Consider the following 12,567-nt stretch of genomic DNA (forward strand, 5'->3'; position numbering starts at 1 on the left):
TCTAGAAGGTGGCTGGGAAACAGCTTGTTTGATAGGAGGCTCTGGGAGAGTTGTCTGGAAGAGATAGGACATGAAATGATTGTTCTCACCTACTGGACTGAAATGGGCCTCCAGACTGGCTGACCACCTCCAGCCAGCACTTGATGACGTCTCCTGGCGAGATGGCTCTGATGTGGGGGCTCCTGCTGTGACTGTTCATTTTCCACATAATGGGTCCTCCACAGTCAGATTTGTGACATCTTATGCCTCCCAGTGTGCCTTAAACACAGGTGCTAATAAACATTAAATTTAACACTGAAATGACCTTTGTAGATCTGCATCACAATACCAACTAGATTTGTGAGGAACTTCTCATGAAATCTGGTGGAGCTTGTGTCTAATTCGGAGGCTCTAGACTCTGAGTTAATCTAGTGCATTTTTTGCCAATCAGAGGATTGGCAGTGGGGTGCGTGTGGGGTTACTGTGATAGAAGGAATCCGATTTCTTGCCCAGACTAGGAATTTTCATGTGAATACCTCAAACAGGCTCTTCATCATTAAATCACTGTGAATGTGTGCCACTCTTGGGATTCCATTCTTTAATATCACTAGTCTTTGCAGAGAAAATAGTTCTATGCGGACTGTATGAAAATTAATCAAATCAAAATAAAATGATAAATTCTCTAATGCTCAGCATCTTGATTCTCACCTTTTCGTTCTCTTGGGCCCAGTGCTCTCTAAAGCTACAGACACTATCCTGCCCATAGCCCACTCCACCGAAAAGGATAGACCGAGTCACGACCTACGCCTCCTAAGTTCAAACTTCCTTTAGGTCGGTAGATTCATACCAAATATTTAAAGCAAGTATTAGTTAGGCTTCAAAATTCCATTATTAATGTGGGACCGTCTTGGTCTTAAATATTAATTTCCATGTCATCAATGTGGTACCATCTCCTTAATTATTCACGATGAGAATTTTAGCCATGAAGTTAATTCATGAGGCTATCTACTTTCCTTAATATTTAAAAAAAAAATTTTTTTTTTAAATTTTAGAAAGAGAGAGTGTGAGCAGGGGAGAGGGACATAGCAGGCACCATGCTCAGCACGTAGTCCAACAAGGGGTTTGATCCCACGACCCTGGGATCATGACCTGAGCCGAAATCAAGAGTCAGACACTCAACTAAGCCACCCAGTCAACCCTATCACTTTTCTGAAGCACACTTTGTAGACTGTCCTTTCTTCCCCCTCATGATAGTCAAATTTTGTGAGAAAAATTTTTGCAAGTCAGCATTACAGAAGAACAGTGACCCTTGAACAACAGTGGTTTGAACTGCACAGGTCCACTTATTTGCAGATTTTTTTCGATAAATACAGTACTGTCAGTATATTTTCTTTTCCTTACTATTAGTAACATTTTCTTTTCTCTATTTAATGTAAGAAAATAGTATATAATTATATATAGCAAAAAATACATGTTAATTGACTTTATTTTTGTCTTCTGGGCAACAAGCTATTAGTAATTAAGTTTTGGGGGAGTCAAAAGTTATGTGCAGATTTTCAACTGGACAGGGGTTGCTTTCCCAAGCCCCACATTGTTCAAGAGTCAACTGTAGTATTTATTTTTTATTTTTTATTTTTTCAGCGTTTATTTATCTTTGGGACAGAGAGAGACAGAGCATGAACGGGGGAGGGGCAGAGAGAGAGGGAGACACAGAATCGGAAACAGGCTCCAGGCTCTGAGCCATCAGCCCAGAGCCCGACGCGGGGCTCGAACTCACGGACCGCGAGATCGTGACCTGGCCGAAGTCGGACGCCCAACCGACTGCGCCACCCAGGCGCCCCTCAACTGTAGTATTTTTATTTATTTATTTTTGAGAGAGAGAGAGAGAGAGAGAGAGAGTTTGAGCAGGGGAGGGGCAGAAAGAGAAGGAGACACAGAATCTGAAGCAAGCTCCAGGATCTGAGCTGTCAGCACAGAGCCCAACAAGGAGCTCGAACTCACAAACTGTGAGATCGTGACCTAAGCCACAGTTGGATGCCCAACCGACTGAGCCACCCAGGTGCTCCTACTTTTAGTTACTTTAAATCCGTGAGAGGTACAGCATCACACAGGTTTTGTGGCCCGTGGCCTTAGGAGGAAGGCTGCTTTGGAATTTGTCACATGCCACTGTTTCTCTAAGCACAAGTTACTTTTACCCAGATTACCCTGGTTTTATTCTGTTTGCCACCAGGAATCACCGTGGTGTTCTTTGCTTTGTACACATAAGCACATCTCTTGCCTAGACAGAATTCAGTACTGAAGCATAAACACCTTCAATTTTAAGAAGAGCTGTGTGCTCCCTCTGGTTCCGGAGACCCCACTTATAGCCAGCAAAAATGGCTTTGGACCACAGCCTTCCAGACATATTTGTCGTTTCAGGAGTCCTGAATCCACAGGCTCCAAGATGGTGGAAAGAGTCACAGAACAACACTTTCAAATTTTGGTGAAGAAAAAATTATTAACTGTTCCTTTAATCACCATGCTTGTGATACCAATTCTAAGAATCTTTGCCTAAATCTAGGTCCTGATTATTTCCTATGCTTTCTTCTAAAAGGTTTATAGGTTTTGGTCTTATATTTTCATCCATGATTCATTTTGAGCTGATTTTTGTATAGGGTGTGAGATTTAGGCTGTTTTTGTTCTGTTTGACCTATGGACATCCATTTGTGCCAGCACCATTTTCTGAAAAGGCTATCCTTTCTCCCCTGAATTGCTTCTGCACCTTTGCAAAGAATCAGTTGGGCATTTCCGTGTGGACCTGTGGTCCACAGCACTGAACTCTGTTTGCACCACTGTGGATGGTAAGCTTACATCAGGCTCATGGACTCCTCCTACTTTATTCTTTTTCATATTTTAGTTTTTCCCAGATCCCTTGGCTTTCCATATAAATTTTAGAAGAAGCTTATCTGTATCTACGAAAACTCCTTGCTAAGATTTGATAGGATCTGTATCAAACCTGATTTATTATCGGTGTAGGGAGAACAGATCCCTACTGTGCTGTGTCTTTTAATCCATGAACACAGTGTGTCTCCATTCATTCAGATCTTCTTTGCTTTCTTCTATCAGGATTTGGGGAACCCAGTTCCGAATTGAAGTCCACCAATGAACTTGGAATCAGATTCTTTCCAGGTGCCTACCAGGAAGAACCCAACTGGCTGACACCTGGATTCTGGCCCTTGTGAAACCTGGAGTAGAGAAACCAGCTGGGTTAACTGGGACTTCTGAGATGATAAATTTAGGTTGTTTCAGACCACTGAGTTTGTGGTAATCTGTTAAGATGGCAGTAGAAAATGAATAAAGATAATATAAGTGTCACCTGGGAACTTACTAAAAATTCAGATCCAGACCTACAGATACTGAATCTACATTTAACAGGATCCCAGGTGATTTGCTTACACTCATTTTTGAAAATCACTGGTAAAACTTTGCCTGCTGTAGAAGTGAAACAAAGACACTGAAAAAGAACCCAGATTTGAATGTTCAAAGAAAGAAATTTTAATGACCAGAAAAGAAAAAGAACACCTTATAAGGAACGTGGGCCAAAGACTCTGGGTTCAGAGAGTCTTACTTTCCCCGTACCAGTCAGGGTTCAACCAGAGAACAGAGGATATCTGTCTACCTAACTACCATCTGTGTATCTATCAACAGGCTTATGCTTTTGGGGGGGCTGGCTAAATAGCCTTCATGAGGCTCCAAAGCCCACAAGCAGGTAGTCAGGAAGGGAAGATCACAAGCCAGCAAATACCTGTGTCTGTTCGTTTGACATTTGTGACAAAGGTATCCTGTGGAAAGTGAGCCTGTGTGGAGTTGGACATACAGGGCTGGGTCAGGAGTCAACAGAAGGAAGATCCAGGTACCTGAGACGCTGGTGAGCCAGCGGCTTAGCAACAGCACCTGTGTGCCACCTAGTGGCTGTGGCTTCCTGCCTGCCCGGTAACTCTCAAGGGACCATCTCTGCAGCCCATCCTAATTGCAACATACTCGAAAGAGGATTCTGGGGAGTGTAGTTTAGCTTGGCCAAGCTGACACAACATAAGCCATCAAAATCCACCCCTGTCAACGTGGTACCAATACCCATTTCCTTAACCATACTTAGTCGCCTAATAAAGACAGTTACAAAACTGCACTTCCGTCTAAACGATACTGGAATCCTCATAGAACCATCACCACACTCTGTCCTCAAGAAACAATACAAAGTCCCTCTCCCTCTCCTTACCCCTCCCCTACTTTTTTTTTTTTTTTTGTCTTTGCTGATGTTCATTCATCTCCTACCTGATTCACTCCTTTTGAAACCCATAACCCAAATACTGAGGTATAAAGTTAACTTTATATCGACATGTTACCAGCAACAGATGTTATGTTAAATGATAAGGAGAGACAACAAAAAAATCTGGTTGATACACGTAAACATTCATAGCAAAACAAGAAAGTCATAACTACCACTGTGCTTTTTTTTGCAACTAGTCACATGGTCTTAACTGTTATTTGTAACAACGTTCTTTCACTATCCATTCCATGTTCCCATTGACCCAGCAATCACCTCAGCTGCTTGTGGTTCTCTGCCTCGTGGAGTGACCCAAGCCTTCATTCCCAAAGAGACTGAGGCCCGTGCTGGGTTGTCACAGTCATCCACCGACGTTAACCACAGGTCGTATAGCACTAAAATATGCCCAGAAACTCCTGGATTCCTCCTTATTCCTCATTGTCTAGTACCAACCCACTTTCCCCTTGGGGTGATCAGTCACCCCAGCCAGTCTAGTGAAACTTTGTTGATTCAGGGGCATTGTGGAGCCCAATGTGGCCAGCTAGCAGTCTCAACTTCCAGTCAATGGAATCCTTGTGGTGCCAGGTGGTGTCGTCTAGGCGAGCATTCCTCCCTAGACCAGCAGAAGCCAAGGTCAGATTCAGAAATAAAAATTTTGCTAGTGCATTTCTGGTAGGGGTAGAGTGAGTGAAGTATCTTCTATTTCCACCCCTTGATTTCTGGACTTTTTGACCCTCCCTATGGGAGATATAGAATCATATATTAGACGTTGATTTAGAGCATATATCGCATCCTGGAAAACAATACCAATTCTGCAAAGCATGCCCACTTAGCTGAGCCATAATTGAGGCTTTAAGATGCCATTTTACTGTTTTATCAAGCCACGTGCTTCAGGATGATGAGGACTATGGTAAGACCAGGGAGATCCATGAACACAGTCCCAGTGTCCACTTCACTTGCTATGAAATGGGTTCCCAGGTCAGAAGTGACGCTGTGTGGGGCACCTGGGTGGCTCAGTCGGTAAGCATCTGGCTTCAGCTCAGGTCACGATCTCGCAGTTCATGAGTTCAAGCCCTGAATCGGGCTCTGTGCTGATAGCTCAGAGCCTGGATTCTGCTTCAGATTCTGTGTCTCCCTCTCTCTCTGCTCCTCCCCCACTCACACTCTGTCTCTCTCTCAAAAATAAACAAACATTAAAAAAAAATTAAAAAAGAAAAAAAAAGAAAAGTGACACTGTGTGGAATACCATGATGGTGGATAAGACATTCTGTAAGTGCACAGAAGGCAGCTTCGGCAGAAGCACTGCAGGCCAGGAAGGCAAATCCATATCCAGAGTAAGTGTCTATTCCAGTGTGAACAAAACACTTCCCTTTCATGGTGGAAGCAGTTGAGTGTACTTAAGTAGCTGGCTGATCACACTGAGAAATGATGCATCCTGAGAGTTTAGTGTTGGTTTTTGTTGTTGACACATAGATTACTCAGCAGCGGCTCTAACAAGGTTGGCCTTGGTGAGTGGAAGTGAGCCCATGCGTAAACTCAATCCCTGCATCCATGGCCACTTTGTTCAGGATCCCATTAAGCAACGACAGGAGTATCTACGGAAAGAGGCTGACAACTATGACACAGGTCACCCTACCCACCCAATTATTAAAATCCTCTGCTGAGGTCACCCTTTGGTGAAACACTTAATGGTACATGTGTAACTTCATGTTCTTGCTCATTTGGAGAGGTCTATTCAGTTTTCCCCAGACCTCCTTCTAATGGTTCCTTGAACATTTCAGCCAAACCAAGAACTACAACCCAAAATTGTTAGACTCCTACTTCTGGCCATCTCTCGCCTAAACAAAATAAACAACCAGGGGCACTGCTTGAAGTTAGGTCTCCTGGGGGACTTCCTTTTATCACTGTTCTAGACTGTCCATCCCAGAGCAGGCCTATAGTGCTGCAATGGTCTACTTTTGTAGATGTCATGCAGATTCATCCGTAAACCAGGCCCAAGTTGTTTTCTTACTCCTTCAACTGGTCATAGAGAACTCCTCATGAGGCTATAGGTTCAGGCAAATAGAGAAGTAATGCAATAAGAGTAAAGGTTTTGAGTACTTGGGTCACTTCCTCATGCAACTTACATTTGTCCGCAAAGACTGCTCAGGCCTGACCATATGTATACAACTTCCATTTAATAATGAAGCTGCTGTGCGTGCCCAATTTTAAGGCTTGGTATATCGAATAACATCCAATTCATGATGAACAGATCAGGTTACATGACAACTTAGTGGTCTGTGGCCAAACATTTATTCTCTAGTAAGGTCCAGTAGCAAGCCAATAGCTGTTTCTCAGAAAGAGAGTAACTATTTGAAAAGAATGGCATGGCTTTGCTCCAAAACCCTAAGAGTCTGTTCTGTGATTAACCTATAGGGATCTGCCAATGTCCTTTTTTTTTTTTGAAAGTTTTTATTTAAATTCCAGTTGGTTAACACAGTGTAATATTAGTTTTAGGTGTACAATATTATGATTCAACATTTCCATACAACACCCAGTGCTCACCACAACAAAGTGCCCTCCTTAATCCCCATCACCCATTTAGCCCATCCCCCCCACCCAGCTCCCCTCTGGTGATCATCAGTTTGTTTTCTACAGTTGAGTCTATTTCTTGGTTTGCCTCTCTTTTCTCTCTGCTCGTTTGTTTTGTTTCTTAAATTCCACATGAGTGAAATCATATATTTGTCTTTCTCTGACTTATTTCACTTAGTATAATCCTCTCTAGCTCCATCCATCATTGCAAATGGCAAGACTTCATTCTTTTTTATGGTTGAGTAACATATATGTGTGTATATATATATGCATATATATATATATATACATATACACATATATATATACACATATACACACACACACATACATACACACACATACATATACATACTACATCTTTATCCATTCTTCAGTCGATGGACACTTGGGCTATTTCCAAAATTTGGCTACTATATATAATGCTGCTATAAACATCAGGGTGCATGTACCCCTTTGAATTAGCATTTTTTTTTTTTAATTTTTTTTTTCAACATTTATTTATTTTTTGGGACAGAGAGAGACAGAGCATGAACGGGGGAGGGGCAGAGAGAGAGGGAGACACAGAATCGGAAACAGGCTCCAGGCTCCGAGCCGTCAGCCCAGAGCCCGACGCGGGGCTCGAACTCCCGGACCGCGAGATCGTGACCTGGCTGAAGTCGGACGCTTAACCGACTGCGCCACCCAGGCGCCCCTGAATTAGCATTTTTATATTCTTTGGATAAATACCTTCCAGCAAATTGCTGCATGGTACAGGTAGTTCTATTTTTAACTTTTTGAGGAATCTCCATACTGTTTTTCAGAGTGGCTGCACCAGTCTGCATTCCCACCAGCAGTGCAAGAGGGTTCCCTTTTCTCCACATTGTTGCCAACATCTGTTGTTCCTTGTGTTGTTGATTTTAGCCATTCTGACAGATGTGAGGTGATAGCTCACTGTAGTTTTGATTTTCATTTCCCTGATGGTAAGGGACGATGAACATCTTTTCATGTGTCTGTTGGTCATCTGTATGTCTTCTTTGGATAAATGTCTATTCATGTCTCCCCACCCCACTTTTTCTTTAAAGCAGGCTCCATGCCCAGTGTAAAGCCCAAGGCAGGTCTTGAACTCATGACTCTGAAATCAAGACCTGAGCTGAGATCAAGAGTTAGACGCTTAACCAACTGAGCCACTCAGGCACCTTTTTTTTTTTTTTCCCTACTCATGTCTTCTGCCCATTTTTTAAACTGGCTTATTTATTTTTTGGGTGTTGGGTTTTAAAAGTTCTCTATGTATTTTGGATACTAACCCTTTATCAGATATGTCATTTGCAAATATATTATCCCATTCCATAGGTTCCCTTTTAGTTTCATTGACTGTTTGCTTTGCCGTGCAGAAGCTTTTTCTTTGAAGTGTCCATAGTTTATTTTTGCTTTTGTTTCCCTTGCCTCACGAAACATATCTAGAAAGAAGTTGCTACAGCTTATGTTAAAGAGGTAACTGCCTGTGTTCTCTTCTAGGATTCTGATGGTTTCCTGTCTCACATTTTAGGTCTTTAATCCATTTTTTTAATTAAAAAAAAATTTTTTTTAATTTATTTTTGAGAGAGAGAGAGAGAGAACAAGTGAGGGAGCAGAAGAAAGAGGGAGACACCAAACCCAAGGCAGGCTCCAGGCTCTGAACTGTCAGCACAGAGCCTGACATGTGGCTCAAACTCACGAACCATGAGACCATGACCTGAGACGAAGCTGGACACTCAACCGAGCCATCCAGGAGCCCCAGGTCTTTAATCCATTTTGAGTTTATTTTTGTGTATGATGTAAGAAAGTGGTCTGGTTTCATTCTTTTGCATGTTGCATCCAGTGTTCCCAGCACTATTTGTTGAATAGACTTTTTCCCATTGGATAGTCTTTCCTGCTTTGTTAAAGATTAATTGACCATACAGTTGTGGCTTCATTTCTAGATTTTCTATTCTGTTCTATTGGTCTATGTGTCTATTTTTGTGCCAGTGCCATACTGTTTTGATTACTATAGCTTTGTTTATATAACTTGAAGTCCAGAATTGTGACGCCTCCAGCTTTTTTTTTTTTTCAAGTTTGTTATGGCTTTTCAGCATCCTTTGTGATTCCATACAAATTTTAGAACTATTTATTCTAGCTCTGTGGAAAATGCTGTTAGTGTTTTGACAGAGATTACACTGGGATATGCCAGTGTTTTTAAGAAACATCTCTATCTAACACTGGATACGCTCTATTATGTGGGAGGAATTTCTAGTTCCTAAAAGAGCACTTAAAGGGGCTGTAATCTGGGGCACCTGAGTGGCTCAGTCGGTTAAGTGGCCGAATTCGGCTCAGGGCATGATCTTGCGGTTTGGGGAGTTTGAGCCCCATGTTGGATTCTGCACTGACAGCTCAGAGCCTGCTTGGGATTCTCTGTCTCCCTCTCTCTCTGGCCCTCCCCGGCTCATGTGTGCTCTCTCTCTCTCTCTCTCTCTCTCTCTCTCTCTCTCTCTCTCAAAAATGAATAAATAAACTTTAAAAAGAGGGGGGAGGGCATAATCCAACCTACTTAAAAGGGGAATCTGGAAAGTTTGGGTTATTTTAGACAGTAGGGAGCCAAAGATGGATTTGACTTAAATGGCCTTTAGATAAGCATGTAAAGAAATGGTCATTGGTAAAGGTTGGGTGCTACTAGACATCTAATGGGGAGGAAAGTAGGTGAAGAGACAAGTACTAGTATTTAGTGACTATCCTCTGTATGCCAGGTACTGTGCTGGGCTTACATTTATGATGCTTATATTGATGCTTTAATTCCTACAAGTGGCCAATTTAGGTATTATAATCCGTTTACAAATGAGGAAACTGAAGTTCAGAATAGTTCAGTGATATATGCAAGAAAAAAGGAAGAAACTAAAGTTTTTTACTTAAACATAGGTCTCTAACTCCAAAATTCATATGCCTTTCACTACTTTGGCCAATTAACTGAAAGGAAGAAAGTAGCTGTAGATTGCAGGGAGGACTATCATTTAGGAAAACTAGATGGAGGAGGGAATAAAGGGGAAAAGGGGGGGAAGGGGGGGGAAAAGGCAGATAGTTACTAAATGAGCAAGATGGCTGCCCTTCAAGGAGTAAAGGCAGGGCAAGAGTTAAAAGGTGTCATTGTGAGTGCTGGCCTCCTATACCTACATAGGCATGCATTTTGAGGGAAATAGAATTAAAAAAAATTTTTTAACATGTATTCATTTGTGAAAGGCAGAGAGAGACAGAGCGTGAATGGGGGAGGGGCAGAGAGAGAGAGGGAAACACAGAAACAGAAGCAGGCTCCAGGCTCTGAGCTGTCAGCACAGAGCCCGATGCAGGGTTTGAACTCACGGACCTCAAGATCGTGACCTGAGCCGAAGTCGGCTGCTTAACCGACTGAGCCACCCAGGCGCCCCGGAAATAGAATTTTTAAAAAATAGTTACACATGCAAAGTTTTGTCACCGTAAAACTGAAAGGCAACAAATGAATCTAAAAAGAAAATCCACAAAGGGTGCTCCATATGAGGTAGATATGCATGTACAGTCAGACTGAGACACACCAAATAAACAAGACTACAAGGGGCACCAACAAGGATTATGTCTTCTGCCCCAAAAGCCATCTTCTAGGGGAGGTTTTACCCATACAGAGTTAGAAAGTAAAACACGTTGCTATCCAGGCCCCCAAATATATACATTTTTGGAGATGTAAATTTTAAATGATATTAATGACTGATTATTCGGCTAAATTATACTTCCTTATTTGAATATGTACAATTTAGTTGGTACATATATCTTTTAAACCCTCAAGTTATTCAGTGGATGCCTCAGAGTGACTGGATTTCTGTTAATAGAAAAGGTTATGTCCTAGCAATAATCCTGTATAATTAATGTTTTGTACCTTCCCCAAAAGATGTGTTAAGTGATTAAGGACTCTAAGTATGTTGAATTCCATCTTTTGCTAGTAACACTAAAAATGTGAAGAACATGAAAATGGAGTAGCTAAAATGTCAGAAAACAGAAAATTGTTAATCCCATTTGTCTCATTCCAAGTCCAATAGCAAATATCCCAGATCTGATATCCAAGTAAGTCCCAACGACTCCTACAAAACCTGAAACAACCAACCAGCAAAAATTCCCAGCAAACAAAAACAACCTAAGAGTGAAGCATGTGAGCTACAGCATTCTCAATGAGATCACAAACACTCCATTTTCCTTTTCTTTTCACATTTTAATTTCTACCTGCATTATTTCCAGGGAACAGAGTGCTGTGTTTTTTTAGCTCTGTATTCCCTGAAAAATCCAATGTAACCTCAAGTCATTTGGCCACTGATGTTTGTGATGCTGAAATTGGATGCTGGGTAAAAATTAGTATAATAAAACAACCCAGAGTGCCTACTGGTGAGAGGCAAAAGTGATTACATTAGCACTTTCTGTCACTGCTCGCCATGTGGTTCTTTGCTATTTATGTTATACATACATACATACAATTAGCTCTCCCTTTTTCCCTGTTGCCCTAAAAGCCTCTCTCTGCTAAGAATCTCTACCTCCAGCGTCCAGCTCAGTGCCCTACTCAGAAGCATTTACTGGCACAGCTTAACTAATCACAGAAAATCTGGTTCCTTTCTTTGTCATAAGGTTCCGGTAAGAACCTCATTCATTCATTCATTCATTCATTCATTCTCTCAGGCCTGTTTTAGGCGCCCCAGATGCTGCCTGAACAAAATAATAACAGTCGACACGTACAGTTGTTAACTCCCGCCAGGCACGGTTCTGGGCAATTTACATTTCTCACTCACGAGTTAAACACAGACACGAATCTCTGCCGTCGGGGGCTCAGACCCATGTCGGGGTGGGAGTGAGTTGGCTGTGAGGCAATAAGCAACAGACGAAAACGAAGAGCGGGTTATAGAGGACATGAAGCAGTAGGAGCTGTATGAAGAGCAGTCGGGATGCACGTAGGACAGGCCTCCCTGAGGTGACCCCTGAGTCCCGCAGGCCACGGAGCGGGGCCCGGACCCTCCACCCGTGGCCGAAGCCTCCCAAAGGCCCTGCCGCGGCTCCCCAGCCACCACGCGCGGTCCCGCCCCGGGCCGACTTCAGCGCGGGGCCGTCGGGGAGGGGCCAGGAGGGAAGGACGACGGAGGCCTCCCCGGGCCCGACCCCCAACTCCGCGCCCTCCCGGGGCTCCCAGCCCTACCTGCAGAAGACGTCAACCGAGAAGAGCTCCCGCGGCGCACATCCGGCCACCGCGGGAGCCGCCGCGCTTTGCGTCCGCCGGATGCGCTTCCGGGCCGCTCTAGGATGGCATGAAGGTCCCTAACTCGATGGTTGTCCTGAGAACGTTGTAGGGAGCGGCTGGCTGGGCCTAGCGGGCCACGGGGTGCGGTTCTCCCGGCTCGCCTTCCCTTTCCCTGCCGAAGCCGGCGCTCTGCACCCCTTCCTCCCGCGGACTGTGGGGGCCCCAGTCCGTCTGTAAGGTTCAGACGCTTTCCTTATAGGGTTGTTTGCCCACTTGACCAGGCTTGTTCTATATGGTCCTTTAGCAAGTAAGTGCTTTGTGAGTACTTGCTAGATAAAAATAGCGCCTTACCCCTACCGGCCTGCTACTTATCTGTCCTGCCTTTGATCAGGGACCAGCCAATGAACATGCAAGATCCAAAAGAAGTGCCTTGCTCGTAGGAAATATGAGTGGGCAGCCCTGTTGATTCTTCTTCCTC

General features: G+C 43.4%; 1 protein-coding gene and 1 pseudogene across 2 annotated transcripts in view; both read right to left on the reverse strand.

Annotated features, from left to right (window-relative positions):
* The window catches only part of ZSCAN31 (zinc finger and SCAN domain containing 31), a 34,953-nt gene extending 22,831 nt beyond the window's left edge, over positions 1 to 12,122 (reverse strand). The window contains exon 1 of one of the 2 annotated variants that reach the window (XM_040457056.1): positions 12,048 to 12,122. The gene's annotated coding sequence lies outside the window, so the exon portion shown is untranslated. The remainder of the gene's footprint in view (positions 1 to 12,047) is intronic. The other variant, XM_040457057.1, reaches the window with a different exon arrangement.
* Positions 1,955 to 2,407, reverse strand: LOC121018346 (60S ribosomal protein L35a-like; annotated as a pseudogene).
* Positions 12,123 to 12,567: the final 445 nt, after the last annotated feature.

Source organism: Herpailurus yagouaroundi, unplaced genomic scaffold (genome assembly GCF_014898765.1).
Source record: "Herpailurus yagouaroundi ecotype Mexico unplaced genomic scaffold, PumYag 219, whole genome shotgun sequence".
Lineage (NCBI taxonomy): Eukaryota > Metazoa > Chordata > Mammalia > Carnivora > Felidae > Herpailurus > Herpailurus yagouaroundi.